This window comes from Equus przewalskii, chromosome 19, assembly GCF_037783145.1.
Source record: "Equus przewalskii isolate Varuska chromosome 19, EquPr2, whole genome shotgun sequence".
In the NCBI taxonomy this organism is placed as follows: domain Eukaryota; kingdom Metazoa; phylum Chordata; class Mammalia; order Perissodactyla; family Equidae; genus Equus; species Equus przewalskii.
This window is the reverse complement of record NC_091849.1, coordinates 20097898-20117880: the sequence shown is the minus strand read 5'-3', so window position 1 is coordinate 20117880 and position 19983 is coordinate 20097898. Positions and strand designations below refer to the sequence as shown.

At 40.8% G+C, this 19983-nt stretch overlaps 1 long non-coding RNA gene and 1 pseudogene across 1 annotated transcript in view; both read right to left on the bottom strand.

Annotated features, from left to right (window-relative positions):
• Positions 1-19983, bottom strand: part of LOC139077276 (uncharacterized) — a 60365-nt gene that overhangs the window by 28661 nt on the left and 11721 nt on the right. The window lies entirely within an intron of this gene.
• LOC103542636 (large ribosomal subunit protein uL18 pseudogene) lies at positions 18964-19916 on the bottom strand (annotated as a pseudogene).

Below are 19983 nucleotides of genomic sequence, written 5' to 3'. Positions count from 1 at the left end.
ATACAACACTGGTGACTCTGAAGCACCTCGACAGATGACTGCAGGCAAGAGGAGAGATTCACTGGGAAGGGTTTGAGGCAGTGAACCACTTTTGCAGTCTAAACTGCCTTCAGCCCGGCAAGTTCAGTGGGCTTTCCTCCATCTAATCTAAGTGGGACATTGCTAACACCCACTGGAGAGGATGTCTTCCACGGTCTTGCTTCCATGTGCTTCTGATAACATCCCTGGAACTCTTAAACTTAAAGGACAACCTCCTTATCTATCCTCGTGTTTCAAGGAACACACCTGAAACCTCTTGGAAATAATGAAAATTTGTATTCCCCAAAACTATTCTGAAAAAGATGATTTAACTCACGTCCCCTATAAGATTGCTCAAAATTTTTCTAATCTCAGCACTACATGCTTCAAAAATCCAAACTGGAGCTAATTTAGACACCCCACTTAAGTTGATTTGGTGTCATAATGGCATAATGATTTCCTTTAGATAACCAACTTTTAAATGTACTATATTTATGTCCTTACAATTTTATTTTATTTTATTGTTTTTGGTGAGGAAGTTTCACCCTGAGCTAATATCCATTGCCAATCTTCTTCTTCTTCTTCTTCTTCTTTTTTTGTTTGAGGAAGATTAGCCCTGAGCTAACATCTGTGCCAATCTTCCTCTACTTTTTATATGTGGGATGCCTCCACAGCATGGCTGATGAGTGGAGTAGGTCTGTGCCCAGGATCCAAACCCGCAAATTCAGGCTGCCAAAGCAGAGCACACGGGGAACTTTAACCACTTAGCCACAGGGTCAGCCCCCTTACAATTTTAGTTTTTATTTTTCTGTCTGAAGCCCTATAATCTTCTCTGGAGAACACATTGGACCTGTTCCTTCCTCTTGGATTGGAAGGATCTTCAGCCCAAAGCACTGTCCTTCTGACCCAACCTTATTTAAATAAAAAGGCTGGACAGTGAATCAAGAGAAACCATCAAACATTCATTAGGCATCTGCACAAGCCAAGTGATAGAGGATATAGGGATAAATACACACGGAGATATTGATACATATTTACATCAATAGGTATAGTTAGAGAGAGAGAGTTTAAAATCAAGAGAAACATACTAAAATAACTAAATAAATACAAGGTAGAATAAAATAAATTCCAAAAGAGAGGAAAACTGATTTGTGCAAAAAAGATGATAAACTTCCTTTGAGGTATATTGAGTATGAGTTTCCTAAGAGGTGGAAATGAGTGTGCAGATTGGCTGTCATCAGCATTGAAGTCATAATTAGAGCTCGGGGAGTAGGTGAGATTCCCCTGGGAAAAAATGAAAGAAAAAGACATGATCAACAGTAATATTGCAGAATCAAAAAGCATAAGCTCAAAGAAGTCCTTGTAAGAGTGTTTAATCTAAAAAGGTGTTTCAAAGAGTCAGCTAGTACAGAGAACTCAGGAAACTAACAGACATGAGGCCATTGGCTAGTAGATCCCTTTGGAGCAAGGCATGTACCAAGCACAGCGGGGAACAAATGAGGAAGGCATGGGCTCGGAACACAAACGACTTCCAACATAACTAGGAGGACAAAGCTGACCAAAAGAGTGGCACTACAGCGCAGTGCTAAATTGTGCAATGCCAATTATAGTGCCTGGGGAGTTCTGTATAGTCCAAGATGCTGGCTGCCTAGGGGACTTTGACCCCATTGGGAGCAGAGGCAGATGCTACCCAGATTGCTGCCGTAAAATGACATTGAGGATAGGACTGCTTTTTTTTTTTTTTTTAAACTAACAGCCCTGATATAATTTTATTGCCGAAGTTAGAAAACGAGGAAGGATGGGTTAGCCAAACATTGTTCTTGCATTTATGAACAGAATAGTGAATGAAGATATAATTGGGAAATGCCACACTATAGCTCTGTGGAGAAAAGCTACCAAAACACGAAAAGACACGTGGATTCTCATCTCACTGGTGGTCTCCTCTTGCCTTTACTCTCATTGTAGAGCCTCACAGCCAAAGACTCTGCTCTCTGGGGCTGCCAAAGGAAATGATTGCCAAATGGTCTTTTAAACTAAGAATGGAGACAATCCATTGCTTCAGACACCTCTTTTACCTCAGGGACACTTCTTTATTTTCTGTACTACAGTGTACACAAGCAAGGTTGGATCTGAAGTGTCATTTAGGTGTTTAAAAATAATGTTAGTGTTTCAGGGCCAGCCCGGTGGGATAGTGGTTAAGTTTGCGCACTCCACTTTGGCAGCCCAGGATTCACAGGTTAAGATCCCGGGCGTGGACCTATGCACCACTCATCAAGCCATGCTGTGGCGATGTCCCATGTACAAAACAGAGGAAGACTGGCACAGATGTCAGCTCAGGGACAATCTTCCTTGGGCACAAAGAGGAAGATTGGCAACGCATTAGCTCAGCGCCAATCTTCCTCACCGCCCCCCCAAATAATAAAAATAATGTTAGTGTTTCTTAGCTCTATTTGCAGCACCACGTAACAAGTAATCCAGGAACTCATAAAAGAATGGTGATTTATTAATATCAGCAAATAGTTAAGGAAGTATAGTCTAAAGGAAGAAAGTGGCAAATAGTGATTCATATATCAGGAAAATACCTCAACCCGTGGAATCCAAACATTCTTTTATTCATTCATTCATTCAAGAAATACTTGTTAAGTGCCAACGTCATGCCCAGCATTGCACTAAAGGTGGGGTTACAGTAAGAATAGCATATGATCTCTGCATTTGAGAGTTTCACTGCCTGGTAAAGGAAGGAAGAAAGAAAAAATAATATCTACCATTTATTCTGCATCTACTTCCCATTAAGAACTGCCTTTGGCGCTTTATCTAGTCTTGCTTATTGAATACAATAAATCTGTGAGTTAGGTGTTATCTCAGTCTGATGCAGTAGGAAACTTAGACGCAGCAAGCTCTAGTAACTAGACCAAAGTCACACAGCTAATACACGGAATTCAAACCCAGCTCCACTGGCTTCAAAGACCACACTCTTTGCACTGCACCATGGGACCTCCCTGAAATGAATAAGACCTTCAACCTGCCATCAAAGATTACACAGACGTGTTTACAAATAATAACAATGACGTGATTACTGTAATAATAATATCACTTCCAAGGCTTACCCAGGACTCTTCTGAGCACTGAGGAGCATTTCTGAACCCATACACTCCACTGAACGACTCCAATGGCCAAAGCCTAGGGAGCCTCTTGTGGAGATGTATTTAGAGTTTTTGTCCATCTCTGGGGAAGCTTCTCTAAGGCACAGGGCTAGCTAAGATAGAGTATCTATCTGTCTATCTATCTATCTATCCATCTATAGCATATAGCTGTATATCTAAGATATAGCATATAGCTATATGGACTCATTTCCAACCTTCACACTAGCCAAAGCCTTGGATGCTACATGAAGAACATCAAGCAAAAATGACCTAGGCATGTTTGTCACCTTCAGGGGGAAGGGTGCTCCCATCGCATTGGGTGCATATTTCTAAACTAAGACAAATTACATTGCCTAATATTTATCTGTTTTCTTTCTAGTCTCTTTCACTGGACTGTGAAGCTTTCCAGGCCAAGGACTCTGTTTCATTTACCATGACATTACCAGTTCATACAGCAATTCATTGCACTTAATAGGTGATCATTAAAATGTTTATTGAAGGAAAGAAGAAAATAGCAGTTCTATTAACTCGTTGTTGTTGTTGTTTTATGTTTATTTGCAAAAGTTTTTGCTAAGTCCTAAGAGAATGATCAGCACAAAACTGAATAAGACAAACCCTGGCCCTGGTCTTAACCTGGTTAGCGCATCCAACTTTCACATATTATTGGTTTAATTCATAAGGAAAGACCAGTCTTTGCAGGTATCAACACTGAAATAAATGCTATGCTAATATGGTGTATAGTTTCCTACTCTGATTTTATTTATCAATACGTTAAGGTCCAATATCTCTCAAAAAATAAGCTGTAACTTAGAAGTAATCATCAATCAAATTACAAAATTCATATCTACTTAAATGTGAGACATTTATTTATTTATTGCTACTCTTTCCTAGAATCCCACTTGCATGTCAGTAAAAGAATACAAAAGTATAAACCCTCAGAATGAACAGAACAGCAAAGAGGACAACAGTGGACAAGAATATTAACAAATATCTGTCATATGAAAACTATTACAGGAGTGACAACAGTTTAAGCAGAACAGAAAAGGCTGGATTCTATGTGCCCATAGAGGCAACCCAATAAGAAACAAGCTAGTCACCCTTCAGAACTCTGAGAAGGCTGGGGAACTGGAGGCATGGGGCCCATAGAAGGTACAGGCATGAGGTTAAGGGTGGATTGAAAGTCAACCTAAAGCACAGTTAACTCTTTAAGTTCCATCCGTCATCATCACCTCCCACCCCCAGAGACAGATGATTATTCTAAAAAAATTGAACCAGCCAGTCGCAAGACTAGGGACCCAAGGCACAGAAGATGGAGAAACAGGGGCTGTTAGCAAAAGTCGGGTCACCGAACTCTTCCAGCAGCCTCTTCCACCTACCACCCAGAAGGCCACAGCCAGGATTATAATGCCCAGGAGGATATTTGGGAAATCCTTCCGTGGAGAAATTAAAGGGCTTCAAGGAACAGACCTGTATAATTCAGGGGTACCCTAGGGAAAATGTTGGCTTACTGTCCCATCATTCTATAGTGAATCCCTCAGTCGGTGAACCTTACACAGGCACACAGAACATTCTCTGGGCGTGTGATTCTCTCACAGCCAAGGATCGCAAGATTTGAGGAACAGCCTCCAATGTGAAAGACAGAGTCCAAAGAAGCAAACCAAAAACAAGGAAGTCAGAGGGAAGAAAGACAATGCAGGGATTAGAAGAACACTTCAAACAAAGTATGATGACTCTCCACAGAGATGTTAAAAACATATTGCATCTATGAAACAGCAGCAAGAATAGGTGCTATAAAAATGGAACAACCTTAGAACATGAAAGATTCCCTGGAAATTAAAAATATGAGCCCTGATTTTTTTTAAATCAATAGAAAGTTTGGGAGATAAAGTAGATGAACTCTTCCAGAAAGTAAAACAAAAAGATAACGCAGGCATTAGTAGGGAAAAGATAAGAAAATGTGAGATGAATCCAGAAGGCTCAGTAGCTGATCCATAAGAGTTCTACATAGAAATCAGGGGGAGTAGAGAGGAAGAAACAAACTGTCAAAGAAACAGCACAGGAAAATTTCATAGACCTGAGGATATGGATCTTGAGATTAAAAGGACCACTGAATGCCCAACACGATAAGTAAGAAAAGACCCAACCAAGGCACATCATTTTGAAATTTCAGAACTCCAGAGAAAACGCAGTGCTCACATCAAAATTACGGGGAATCAGAATGACACTGGACTTGTAAACAGAAACATGGAAAGCTAGAAGATAATGGTGCAATGCCTTTAAATTCAGAGTGAGAATTATTTTTAACCTAGAATTCAATTCTCAGCCAAACTACCAAATAAATGCGAGGGTAGAATAAAGATATTTTCAGGCAGGAAAGTTCTCAGTAAATTCACCTCACATGCACCCTTTCTCAGGAAGGGTGTGCCACCAAAATGAGGGAATAAAGCAAGAAAGAGGAAAACATGAGAACTGGAAAGGAGAGGCACCAACACAGGAAGGAGTGAAGAAAATCACCAAGATGATGACGGAAGGAAGTCCTGGGATGACAGTGGTATAGTGGCCCCAAAGAAAAACCAGTCAGGGTGGAAAAAAGAAAGGCCTTGCGAGGGAGATGTTCGGACTGATAGATTATCTGTTCTATGTTATTACCATGTGGAAAGTTTTGGGGAGACTGTTGGAAGCCGTGGCAGAACTTAGGGATAGTTATACACGAAGCTAGGCTGATGGAAAAAACAAGGCGATTATTAACTCCAAGAAAAACAAAAAGTGATACAAGAAAGGAAAGGTAATTACAGTGTAGTGTTAGCTAAGTAGAACACATTATTTACACAGTTATAATAACATAAATCCTGAATATTGATTTAACCAAAAAGGGGAACAAGAGGAAATGATGTTGTGGGCTGGGAGATTTCAGTCCTCCCCAACTGTTACAGTCGCTAAATAATGTTCTAGTAGGACATATACATTACTTAGAAATATGGAGGTCAATCCAGGAGGAACTGAAAAGTTAATTAAAAGTAGCTGCCTGCAGGGACTGCTGGTGAAGTGGTTGAGGCAGGAGAATTACTGGGGGCTTTTTTTCTTTATCTTTTAAAGCCCTTGAGTAATCTTTGATTCTGAAAATGTATGCATTTATTTGGATAAACTTGCAGTTATTTTTAAAAACATTAAGCTGCCATAACTCTGATTCTAAGGAGGCTTATGATCAACAAATTAGGTACATTTCTGCGTTCAAGCATCATATATCCTAAACACAGAATTGAGAAAAATCGTACAGAATATTTTCTAGCTAACAAAGCATAGCAGATTTCTGAACTAATCTGGATGCATTTGATCGTGCTTCTCCTCTGCAACCTGTATACATCCTTAAAGTGTGAAAAAGTTACATGAGTAGATACTTCCATGCTTTTCAAAGACATTTAAGAGATTAATTATAAAACCTTTATGACAATATGAGTGAATATTTGTACTCAGTAACGCTTGCTAACCAAAGCAGGAAAACCAATTGGTGTTTGGATAATTTGTAGTATCCTGATCTGAGTATAAATTCAGAGAAGGCACCATGGATAGATGGGGTTTGAGCCAAATCTTGAAGGACAAAGATGTGCAATTCGATGGACGTAGTTCCATCCCTTATTCACAGAGAACAGCTTGGAAAGGAGGAAAGCTGTAGGTCAAATCCAGAATCACAACACCCCTGAGGGTTCTCAGAAACCTGCATATTTGGAGAAATGACACTCAAGAGTCACAGAGAATGTAACCTGCTAATTCATCCCCAAACTGTAATGTCTTCATCCCCGCAGAATCCCCAGTGGAGTAATAAAGACTTCGCCTAAAGCAGCATCGAGTAGACCAAGCAATAGCTTGGCTCCTCACGATAATAATAACGTGTTAATGACTTTGATAAGGGAGGATACATATCATTATCACCTCTTAATTACCTTTTGGGCACTGGGAAAGCAGCTGTAGAATACACAAATCAAGGAGCCCGGGGAGGAAGTTTCCCTTAAAGTGGGTTCTGTGATTGTTAATTTTGTATTATCCTGCCTCCATTAATTACCTTTTTTTTTTTTTAAAGGTTACCTGCCTTTAGTTAAGAGGCAAAGTACAGGCTTGTGGTTGATTCAGTTCCAATTACAAGCATGATGTTTACCTTCGGAAGATCATTTCCTTTGGGCTTAAAGCTTCGAGTTTACCTCCTTTGTTGATTTCTCTCCCCATCTTCACATTCACCGGATGCAGTCTTGCATGTTTACTTGGCAAACCAAGAACCAGGAGACACTTTGTAGGGCTATGATTCCTTAAGAAGAAGGCACAGCCTAGTTTTTGTTCACTATAGCGCCCAGCACAATGTGCTGCATGTAATAGCCACACACAAAATATTAATTGAAGAAAATATAGATGTTTATTCCAAAATTATAAAGATTTCACTATTTTGGTTTGGATATTGCTTTTGAGATCCCTATTAGTACACGGCATTTTTATGGACAATCTAGAACATCTCTATTTCACACCCCAGTCATCAAAACTTCCTGAGCAGGCAAAGGATGAAAACTCGCTCCAACGGGTCACACACCTCTCCAGGTGAGGGGAAGAATGGCTTTAGTTTTTATTGACATGATACCCATCAAACTCTCACCCATCCTTTATCGATGCAGGGTGCAGAATCCCCAAAAGTTGAGCCCTGAGATGTCCTGCCCCCCAAAACTCGACCCAAATGCCAGCCAAGGAATGAGCGATTTTTGTGCAGTAAATCAATATCCTTTTCCCTTTCTCTCCACACAAAAGGCGACCATCAGCTACAGTTTTTCTCTGCAAGCTAGTCTCTGGGAGTTCAAGGTTACTTGAACACAATTCCCATTATCACTTCATGATTCCTCTGTTCCGATATCATCTAGCGCTCAGTGGAATTATTTTTCAGCTGTAACACTCTGGCCCAATTCCCTGTTCATCTTTCAGTGTTATCAGCTATAATATTTAATGCTCCTGAGACAACTCATTTCAACAGGTTGGCAAAATCATTGCCCACAAGAAAGAAACAAAGAGAGAGAGAGAGAGGGAGGGAGGGAGGAGGGGAGAGAGAGAGAGGGAGAGAAAAGAAAGAAGGAGGAAAGAAAAGAAGGAAGGAAGGACGGAAGAAACTGGGTTGTAAATACATTCAACTGGAAAAATTAAAATGCTGGTTCTTAAAGTTTGTCTTCCCTTGCTATTTTTCAGAAACTTTCTGCTTCCGGCCTGGACTAGAAGTAAAAGGGTTCCTGAAGTTCTTTCTATTCATGAACCAGGTCAATCTAAATCTAAGATTCTCCCTCCAGCCTGAAGTTAGCATAAAACCACAAATGATGAGTGGGCAGCTGAGATGACCGCAGATTCCATTATTTGGATGGAATAAAAAGAGATTAGAAAAAGTGCTGTCTAGATTAACAGCCATCCTGATTTTTCTACAGTGGTTCTGCATGTTGTGTCTAATTTTTAAAAGTTCAACAGGTCGTTTGAATCTGATGGAAAAAAAAATAGTGCAGGCAAGTTCAATTCGCTGGGCCAGTTTATATCCAATCCTTGCACGTGAACTGACCTGGAAACCCTCCCACTCACGGCTCTCTGGCTGCTGCTGTTGGGTACCCTCATCTCACCCCAGGCGGGGCAAGGGCAGCATCTAAGACATGAGAACATACAAAGGTAGAGGGAAAATTGAGGAGGGCACAAGAGAAACCAGACACTCCCTTCTCTTCCACCCCACCTGCAGCAGCCCTCTCAGCTCCACCCAACGCCCACCTCACAGCCCCACTTTCCAAAAGCCCCTGATGCTTCTTTGACTCTGTTCTGGCAACCAGTCCTCAGTGGCACCCCGAGGCTGGGGTTTTACTAAAACAAAGAGTAATTTTTACTTCAAACAATGGTATTTGGGAATAACCTGCTGTTAGCTTTTATTAACTAATGAATCTCTCTCTGTCCCTGGTTGAAATCGACAACGAAGGAGGGAGGAGGAGGCAAAAGCCCAAACTGCCATGTGTTTGCTGGAAGGATGGCAAAAAAAGAAAACGGAGATGGAGGAAGAAAGAAACCTTGGTTTCTAAAAGCCGTGCAAGTGAAAACTGGAAGTTTGACAGCAGGCCAGCAGGGTAGAAGAGAAAGGAAGTTGCCTCGGGGCTCATCTGCGCCCCAGGAATGGGTGTGTGAGTTGGTGGGTGTGGGTGTGGGCCAGCGAGGGCAGGAGGGCTGGAGTGTATGGACAGATGGCGCTAGCCCACCAGCTCTACTCTTAATCCCCGCTTTGCCCTCTTACGCTTTCGCACATGATCCTCTGTCCCGTCTCCATAGCCCACCCGCTGGACACTATCGAAGCATGTGCCCCGAATTTTCTAAGACAGTCTGCATTTTAAATGTCTGGTCTACTGGCCCTACAAACAAGAATAGCCAAAGCCAGCATACTGGGCTCTGGCATCAGACTGCCTGGTTTTGAATCTCTGCTTTGCCACTTATTTATTGAGAGACCTTCCGTAACCTTTTAAGCCTCGGTTTCTCATCTGTAAATTGACCATAATAGTACATTGGGTTGCTGTGAGAATTAAAAGCGATAATATGATGAACAGCTTGGAATAGTACCCATCTCTGCTACTCTCTAATAGGATCTAACTAGTATCTAATCGTAATAGTAAGCTCTCAATAAATACTAAACTTATTTTACTCATAATTGTCATTACTACACAAGTAGATGTTTTACATAGATTATCTCTAAACCTCACAACAACCCAGGAAGGGATAAAATGTCTTAGAAACTCCAGAAGTTGGTGACAAAACTACATCTCCCACATAGTCTTTTCTACCAAGAAAATGGTCCAAAAATCTTTTGTCATGCTACTTATCCCCATTTTAAGATGAGAAAACATGGCCATGGTACACAGCGCTCTCTTAATCTTCTCCCATTTGGTCCCAGGCTGCCACGAGAGACGCTGGATGGGGCAATAGGGAAGGAAGTTTCCCCTCTCTCTCTGTAATGGCAGAGTAGGAGGGGGCAGGGTGTCACAGTCCCAATGTACAAAGTTGGAACTCTATTACTTTCTGAAAAAATCTATTTACATATGGCTAGATTCTATAGTATTAATGTTATTCTGTGCTAAACTTTAGGTTCCCAGTGGATAGAATAGGCTTTTACGTGCTAGCCCAAGGACATAATCACTATGCAAAACTGAGTTTGAATTAGGAAAAGGCGCTCCAAAGTTCCAAAGGATATTCTTAGCAATGAACTCTTAGGACACCACTGTACATAATTTGGAAGCTTCCTGTATGATTTTAAGTCAATCGTATGCCTTTCCCTACTAAGAATCTATGGTAGATCTTCACAGTCAAATCAACACTAGCTAAGCCTTAGTAACCATCTGCTTTTGACCCTACGGGACTGCAGAGCTATCAAACTCAGGAGGCAGGCGCTCTGTCAGCAATTTGAAACCTTCCTGCAGCATAATTCTTTTCCCATTGTATCATGTACATTGGTTTATCTTTCCCAAGAGACCGAGTCAGGTCAGAGTCCCCAGAGCTTAGCAAGGTCAACCTCCCAGTAGGTGCTGGAGAATCTTTGCAGACTATGGAAGTGGTTACCTCTCTATTATAGCAGAGTTTTCTGCCCATCTACGAGCCGGATTTAAAAGTCCCAATTCTAAGGTTCTATGAATTATTGAATACTTATTACGGATTTAGCACTCTGATGTCGTTACTGGAGGAAAGGGAAAGTGAGGAGAGTTTAGACATTAGTCACAAAGTTATCCTAAGGCACTTACAATTTAAGTGGAGAACTAAAACTAACACATGGAACAATCAAAGGACAATACATCCTAGCACATAATTAAGTTCTAAATTCCTTGTTACAGATGAAATTATGAGGGCAGCAGGGAGGAACAGCAGCGTGAGCCGGAGGAATCAGGGAAGACTTCTACGAGATATGAGACTTGGGCTGGCCCCTGGAAGGACAACAGGGAAGAGCAATAATCTCTATAAAGACAGGGGCAGAGATGAGTCTGTTCACGGGTCAGTGAGACCAATTCGGCTAGGGAGAGAAATTGGCAGCGTGGAGCCAAATTACTGGTAGTCTTGGAAGTCAGCCTAAGGCGTTTTTACACAGGATGTGGTAGCAAATAGAAGCAGCCTGGGAAGTTTTCAGACGGGACTCACTCTCCATTATTTCTCTTCCTCTTCCCGATGAATGAAGTCACTTGCATTGGCTAGGATCACCCTGTGGGTGGTGAATTTCTGAGAATGTGGCAGATGAAAGTGGTGGTGGCAGCATCTCATTCTGTTTCCCAGATGGTGGTAAATCTAGGCCGGGAAGCGCCACTATTTCCCCAAATTCTGTGACTTCACAGAAGTTGCAGGAAACAGGGTGGAGATGGGAATAAAGAACTTTCCTCCACAGCCTTGGAAGGTGGTATTTTACAACAGGCATATGGTGCTGGCTTCGATCAGAGATCATTTCCACTTGTGTGCCGCTTCTCATGATAAATAAGAAACCCATCAGAGAAGTATCCTCGTGGGAAAACAGCCCAATGGTGGGTGATACTAACGTCTATCTTTCTAGATCATTGAGATTTTATACAGATAGGTAAGTATGTGTTTTTTCTTTGTCTCTGACAGCAAACCCTTGATGGATTACATAGGAATGGCTCTCCATGAAAATAAGTTCACCACAAAATTTGAGCTATCGTTATAACATCCTGATTATCTCAGAATAATAACTGTTTGGAGCCATTGTGATATTCATAAAGTATCAGAGCTTTAACAAAATGAAAACATGCCAGAGAATAAATACCCTTCACATTTTATGGAACTACTCGATTTGAATAAAATAAACCTTAATTAAGTTTACGTATGCAGATTAATTCTACCTAGCCGTTTTCATACTTCGTTATTAATCACAGTTTTCTTTTATGTCTCATTGAAATTAGCCCTAATCAATTTAGAAAATATTAACAAAAGAAGCCATTAAATTTCTATATATTAAACATGAAATATTATCTAAATAAAAGAAAAAAGAGATATATTTGAAAATATACTATGAAACAACAAGAAATAATTTTTTGCGTGTGAGGAAAATTGGCCCTGAGCTAACATATGTGGCAATCTTCCTCGATTTTGTATGTGGGACGCTACCACAGCATGGCTTGATGAGTGGTGTGTAGGTCCGTGCCCGGGATCTGAACCTGAGAACCCCAGGCTGCTGAAGCGGAACATGTGAACTTAACCACTATGCCACTAGGCCAGCCTCAGGAAATAATTTTATGGAACTAATTTTACATAAATTTGAAATTATACTTGAGATCAAAGAGATCATATGTAATTGTGCCTATCTCCATTGTATATCTGTGGTCCTACTCTGTTTGTCTATATCTCCATAGACTAGTCTTAGAATGATTTCTTGTATGAGCAATAAAAGGGATCTTCTACCAATGAATAAGGTAGCAAGAAAATGTTTGGGGAAAACATATTGAGAAGCGAGTCTGGTCTTTTGTTTTATATATTAGTGAATAATCATAACAGTTTTAATTAATGTACTTTCTACAACCTAAATACATTTAAAATCACATTTTCAACAAGCATAAAGTAAGGGTCATTGCTTATGAAATCCATTTTGCTGGTAGAAAAACTGATTGCAAGAATAAATGATTTATTTAAGGACAGAAGGTCAATAACAGATAAAATCAAATCTAGCTGTCTTGACTTTCAGCTCAAAATACTTCTCATTAACCCTCATTTATGTCTAGGATGTTACCCACCACTGGACAAGATCTCACTTAGCCCAGAGAAAGGCTCCGAAGAGAAAAACAGAAGGTGTTAGGATTTGTCTCCCTATCACCTACTCCCTCTTTTAATTCACACTGGAAATTAAACCACTGGTTCCTAAATATTGCTGATCATCAAAATCATCCATGAAGCTTAAAAACAAGCAATGAGGGTCTGGCCCGGTGATGTAGTGGTTAAGTTTGCGCGCTCCGCTATGGCAGCCCGGGGTTCACGGGTTCAGATCCAGGATGCAGACCTACACACCACTCATCAAGCCATGCTGTGGCAGCATCCCACATACAAATAGAGGAAAATTGGCACAGATGTTAGCTCAGGGACAACCCTCCTCAAACAAAAGAGGAAGATTGTCATCAGATGTTAGTTCAGGGCCTATCTTCCTCACCAAAAAAACCCACAAAAAAAACACAAAAAAAACATTCCATGATCAGGACCCACACCAGAGCTGTTGAAATACAATCTCTGGAAATGGAGTCCTTTTAGACTTCTTTTTCCAGAAAAATAACATCATAGGTTTAGGAACCAACTACCTGACACACTTACACATTGCTTTTTATTTCCTGTTTAGAAGTGTCCTGACTTTTATAATCCTCTTAATCTGCTTTTCGTCATTTTCATTTTTTATATTTTCTGTTGCTTTTGGCCTTTTTAAAAGCTCTCCCCAAAGGATTTTGATGATCTTGCAGTTTTGGAAAGCAGGTGGTCTTAGAAGATTTCAAAAACACTCTGTTTTAGAATGAAAGAATTAAGGGGAAATAATTTGGCCTGGGAGTGTCTTACTCCTTATCTGTCAGCATGCTGGAGATGGTTGTTAGGGCAAGAAGATTCATGAAGGACGCAATACCAAGGAAAATAGATAAAGAAAGAGGAGCTCATTCTCTCCGAGGAAGAAACAGACTCAGCTACACTAGCTACACAAGGGTTATCCCGTGACCCATTTTAATTCTCTAAATGACAGTCTCGAAAGAAGAACAGGCTCTTTACAGGCGAGCAAGGCCATCGCTGAGAGTTCTTTTATCCTCTTTGTTGCACACAGTTCTATTAACCAGTGTTATAATAGGATCTATCCAGAAACCTAATACAATGAAACAAAACAACCAAATTACAGAACAAAATTACGAACTTCCCATTCTTCCAGAATGCTTGGCAAAGAATTTTAATTAATCCAACATTGTGATAAATTGGTAATTAGGGTGCTTGCCATTTCATATAATGTATTTAACAATCATCGTATCCTGAATACAATTTTTTTTTGACAAATCAAAGAACATGGTAGATGGTCAGTCATATCTTTAGTTCTCAGTGTGCAATGCTTTTTTTTTTTTTTTCACTGAGGAAGATTCACCCTGAGCTAACATCTGTTTCCAATCCTCCCTTTTTTTTCCTTGAGGAAGATTAGCCCTGAGCTAACATCTGTGCCCATTTTCCTCTGCTTTGTATATGGGACACTGGCTCAGCAAGGCTTGATGAGCAGCGTGTAGGTCTGCATCTGGGATCCGAACCCATGAGCTCCATGCACAGGACAGGCTTCCCCACCCCCGTGATAAAGAATTACCTGGTAATTCAATATGTCAATAGTGCCAAAGTTGAGGAACTCTGATCTAGAGAAATCAATTAATAAAGTGTGAAAAGAGCTTAAACTGAACAAGTGAATAATCTATATCTATATAATGGAATATGTAGGATATAGTAATCCATAATCCACAAATTACCATTTTCAATGTAAAGAGCCCAAGGCCAGAAGCATCCCATGCATGTGGCATAGGACAAAACAGCAGACCAGCTCAGATCACTGCTTCAGATCCCTGGTTGTCACATGGCACCAGCTTGTTGGTGAGAAAGAACTGGAGGGCATTCTCAGAACCCTTGACAGATGGTTTGAGGTTTGTGGCCCATATTCATGGGTTAAAGACCTTGCTACTTATAATTCAGAATAGTTGGAACTTTGCATAATAAAGATTTTAGAGTTCAAAATGAGCAAGAGTTAGGTAAGTGGTTCATCTCAGCGAAGTTTATTTCTGCCTGAATGTGCCATGTGTTTCAGAGAAGTTAAGAAATTGGCTGAAATCAGTCCCAATGCTACAACATTCTGGAAATTGCTTTTCTTTTGAAGGTATGCCTGATTTCAGCTAGTTTGCTCGCCATGTGTTTCTTCTTCCTCCGATGTAATAAAGAGTTCTGATGATTTCAGCTTTTTGGTTGTTTGGATTTTAGCAAAGAGGTGTAACCATACTTGGATGTGAGGCATGACATATTTGAAGTTGTAGGATCAAAGGGTTTTGGGAATTTGGCTAAATATTTGGAACCCCTACCTACCTATTTCCACCTTTATGCCAGAGAGAAGCCCAGCGCGCTTATCGCTGAACTTCTTCACGAGTAACTGCAGGCAGTGTCCTTCTTTGGTTCCCAGAGATGGAAACCTCCTCCGCTCCTTCCCCACTCCCATGTCTCATCTGAAAACGATAATTCTTTGATCCTCCAGATCTGCAAGCCCTGCTCACCTTAACCTCTCCTTCTCAAAGCGCAACTGTGGCTTTGAGATTTAGATAAACGAAGTTTTCTTATTCGTGCATTAGCATTTTTATTTCCAGGCCACCTTGGGTTATTTCTTAAGCAGGCAGAAAGTGGCATTCCCTTAAATTCACAATCTTCAAAATTTAGGCAAAAATAAGGCTCCACTTAAGAAGCAAAAATGCATTGGTTAGTGATCGGGTGAAATAAAATGATCTTGTTATAGAAACCACTTAAGGAAGACCAGGATTGGTTTGCAAATACCGTGCTGCATCATTAAACCGCAGGAAGAAAAAAGGAAACCACATTACTTTACATAACTTTCGTACCTCATATAACCTCCCAGGACCTCCTCCTTTAGCCAGATTCATCATCTGCCTGTAAACCATAATAATTTTCCAGAGCAAAACACGTCTAGAAAAAGTTCCTATATTTTGGATAAAAATAAACATAACAAATTTATATTCTAGGTGATGGATGACTATGCTGAAAAGCAGGGAGAAGACCAGATCGAGTTGGAATATGTCACAAATACTCCAGTTCTCCTTCTGGGGACATGGGAGGATTTCGTTTTCCTACCCTTTTGAATTTAGACACAGCCGTGTGAAAATGGCTAATGAAATAGGAACAGAAGTGATGTGTGTCACTTCTAGTTTGCTTTGAGAGGAAGTGATAGTGGCATCATATTATGAGCTTGGATCTTTGAGTGACTCAGATAACCGGAGTCCTGAAGACCCAGCTTTGGATATGCAGCCTGAGATGTTAAGTCATAGAGATTGGGGTTTTTCATTACTTCGGCATGCCCTAGTCTAGCCTGACTAATTAACACATCACTTAATATCCGGTATCTTATTTTTGCTTTCTATGCCTTTTCTAAATACTGCTTATTTCCAACCTGACAAGAGAAAGGGAATTTAATAAACACACTTGAAAACATCCCAAAGAGAAAAATACATCTAAAGCACAGAGGGTAGTGTCAGGGAAGAAAAGAGTGATCATCTGACAACAGCCATTTTTACTGCCATTGTGTGTGTGTGTGTGTGTGTTTTGTTTTGTTTGAAGTATCACTTCACCGTGTTGAATATGGGAATTTGCTCCACTTTTGATCCATGCCAATTCAACATTGTTACCACAGAATAATTTTTAATGACCAATTTTTCCATGCCCTGATTTTGGTTGCAGCCAGTTTTCCACTATTTTTGATGTTTGCGATCCTTATTTGACTCTAGAATGGAGCCTATGAACTTGGAGGACACCTGCAGCGTCTGAGACTCTGCATCCAACTTTTCCATGTGCTTTTTTTCAATTCCCCCACTGTGCACCAACCACAGGTATGCAAGCGTGAAGACTGAACAGTCATCCAAAGGGAAAATTGGGTTGGTTGTGGCGATGTCTTAGTAGGAAATTGCTCCAGCCACCAGGAAATGTGTTGAACACATGACTATTGCTGGTGGTGGCAGATGTTCTACACCAGCTGACTATCAATAATTTGGAAGTTTAGCTATTTTTCTTTTTTGTTTCCACTGAGTTTGCAATTTTGTCAAAATGAAACATATACCTAATTTTTAAACATCAAACAATTCTACAGAGCCTGTAATGAAGAAGTATAATCCTCTACTCTAACCCTCCTGACCCCTGATTTACATGCTTGGATATCCACTTTAAAATCCATTCATTGTTTTTGTCCCTAGGTTTCTAAATAACCTGCTTCTTCTCTGTTGCTTGATTTTTCAGATTTAGATAGATGTATTGACTTCCCATTAAAGAACATGAAAACTTAGCTTTATTGCATTAACACCTTCCTGTGGACACACTTGCTCACATATACACAACATCAAAAAAAATTTGCTGTGTAACAAATCAGCCCAAAACATATTGGCTTAAAGTACCCATTGGTTTACTCACAGGTCTGTGAATCAGCAATTTGAACTGGACTGGGCTGGACTGGGCAATCCATCTGGTCTTGGCTGAGCTCATTCGTGCAGCTGTGGTTAGTTACTGGGTTGGCTAGGGGCTGGCTGGCCTAAGTGGCCCCAGCTGGCCTGGCTCTTCCACACGTCATGTGGTCTTTCACCCTCCAGCAGGCTAGACCAGGCTTGTTCACACAAAGGGTGGGCAGGGTTCCAGTGGTGCAAGTGGAAGCACGTGAAGCTTCTTGAGGTCCAGGCTGGGAACTGGCTCTCTGGTACTCCCACTGCATTCTCTCACTGGGCCAGTTGGATTCGAGGGGAGAAGAAATAGACTTCACCTCTTGACAGGAAAGGCTATAAAGTCACATGGAGAAGGACACAGGGAGAAGAGAATTGTGGCTATTTTTTCCATTTACCACACACAAACACTGTATCCACAAACCTGCACTTCCTGGGGCCGCCCTTCTCTTTATATAGCCATATCTTATTGTATATCATGTACCACCAATTGGAGTTAAACCAGCATTCAGTAGTTACCCTATTGTAATGACTGACATTTATTTACAATTAGTTTTCATAGTGAACTAGGGTTATATATTTTTTCTTATATTAGAACTTCTGCTCTAATCCTCAGAGTAAATAATTGTCTCATTTTGAGTTGTTTGCTTAGTTTTTCTATGGATTTACCACTAATTCGGCTTCAAACTTCTGCAGTAAGGATACATTTCCTAAGAACGAGAACAACAGATGACTTCTCAGTTTCTTCCCCGACCCTGGATTCATCCCCTAGAGCCCTGTGTCTTTCCATTCCCAGCAGCACTGGGTGTTCTTTGAGCCTGCTACATAGTAACCACTCTGACATTCCCCTGGCTACTTTCTTCTGTAGAGTATCTTGTTTCTTGGCTAATAGCGTCTTCTTTCTGAGTTTTCTCCTTATGTTGGAGGAGCATTTCCTCTAGTAGATTCCTGAAAAACTGCATGGGAGGCAACTTTTCGAGATTTTTTTAAATGCCTGAAAATGCTGCCCCACTTGCAGACTTGTGGGAATTCTAAGGTGGAAATTATTTTCTTCAGAATTGTTAAGGCATTGCTTCTCTACCTCCCAACGTTGTTTTTAAGACCTCCAAGACCATTCTGATGCCTGACCCTTTGCCCATAATCAGGTTTTCTTCTCTAGAAGTTTTTAGAATACTTCTTTCATTCACGTTGTAGGTGCATTGACTTATTCAATCTCACAGCTTTTCTACTGTATTCTGGGACTTCTGTTGGATATCCTTTACAAATACTCTAATTTTCTCATCTTATTTTTCTCTTATTTTAAAACTGTTTGCTGTACTTTTTTTTCACTTAAAAATTTTTTTTAAGGAAGATCAGCCCTGAGCTAACATCTACTGCCAATCCTCCTCCTTTTGCTGAGGAAGACTGGCCTTGAGCTAACATCCATGCCCATCTTCCTCTGCTTTATATGTGGGACGCCTACCACAGCATGGCTTGCCAAGCGGTGCCAAGTCCACACCTGGGATCTGAACTGGGAAACCCTGGGCCACTGAAGCGGAATGTGTGCACTTAACTGCTGAGCCACTGGGCCGGCCCCTGTTTGTTTTACTTTTATAAAGGCTTTTTCTTTCTTTCTTTCTTTTTTTTCCCAGCTGCTTGGTCAATGACTTTATTGTCTTTGCATGAAAAATCTTCATAGAAAATTGTGGTTTGGGTTAGCTCCCAGGGGCCTGCTCCTGAGCTCTGAGGAAGCTTGCCTTCTTCTGAGCTGTTCCGTCTTTCTCCTGAGCAAGAGATATTTTAGAATAGTTCCACCTCTTCTTTTTAACTTCTTAAGCTTCTTTTCATAGGGTGGATTCTCTTATATAGTAGTATGAGTTTTCTTGTATATCTCCATCATGTCTGGAGTTACGTTGTTCTTTATGTGTTAAGAGGATTGTTCCTTGTAAGCATCTTCATCCTCTTCCATCAGATAATGCACATCAACTGCAACGTCTGACCCAGGATGTGCTTCTGATGTACTTCTGCATTGACTTCCCTGCTTTCTTAATGCCAGCTAGGGAATCATTTGGTACTGTGAGGGATTGACAAGCCTCCATCCACAACTCCCCTCAAGGCCCCCAAAACTGTGTTTCCAGTAGTTGTTCTGGCGAGGCCTGCATTCAAATAGCAGGTGAAGGCACCAGGTGGACATCAATGCTTTCATCACTGTGTTTACCCCCGGTCATCTCCGCTTGGCCTTCGTAGATCTTGTCCATGCCAAACCTCTTGAGAAACCTGCAGGCCAGCAGCAGGCCAGTGCAATACGCTGCGGCATACTTTGTTAGGCCAAGCTTCACACCATATTTTGGGAGTTCATGAGCATAAACTGTGTGGATTATCATATCCTCTTCTATACGGGTGTAAGCAATCTGACAAATGATATCTCTGTTGGTTACGTGAACTATCATCCTATATTTGGATGTGTTGTACTTATTTTTGTCCTGAATTACCAAGTGTTTCCGAGCATAGTAATCAGTTTTACCCTCTCATTTTCTTCTAAATTTCATTTGGTGTCTCTTGAGGCAGGCTTTATTCTGAATAGCTTTAACAAACATGGGCTCATGTCCATG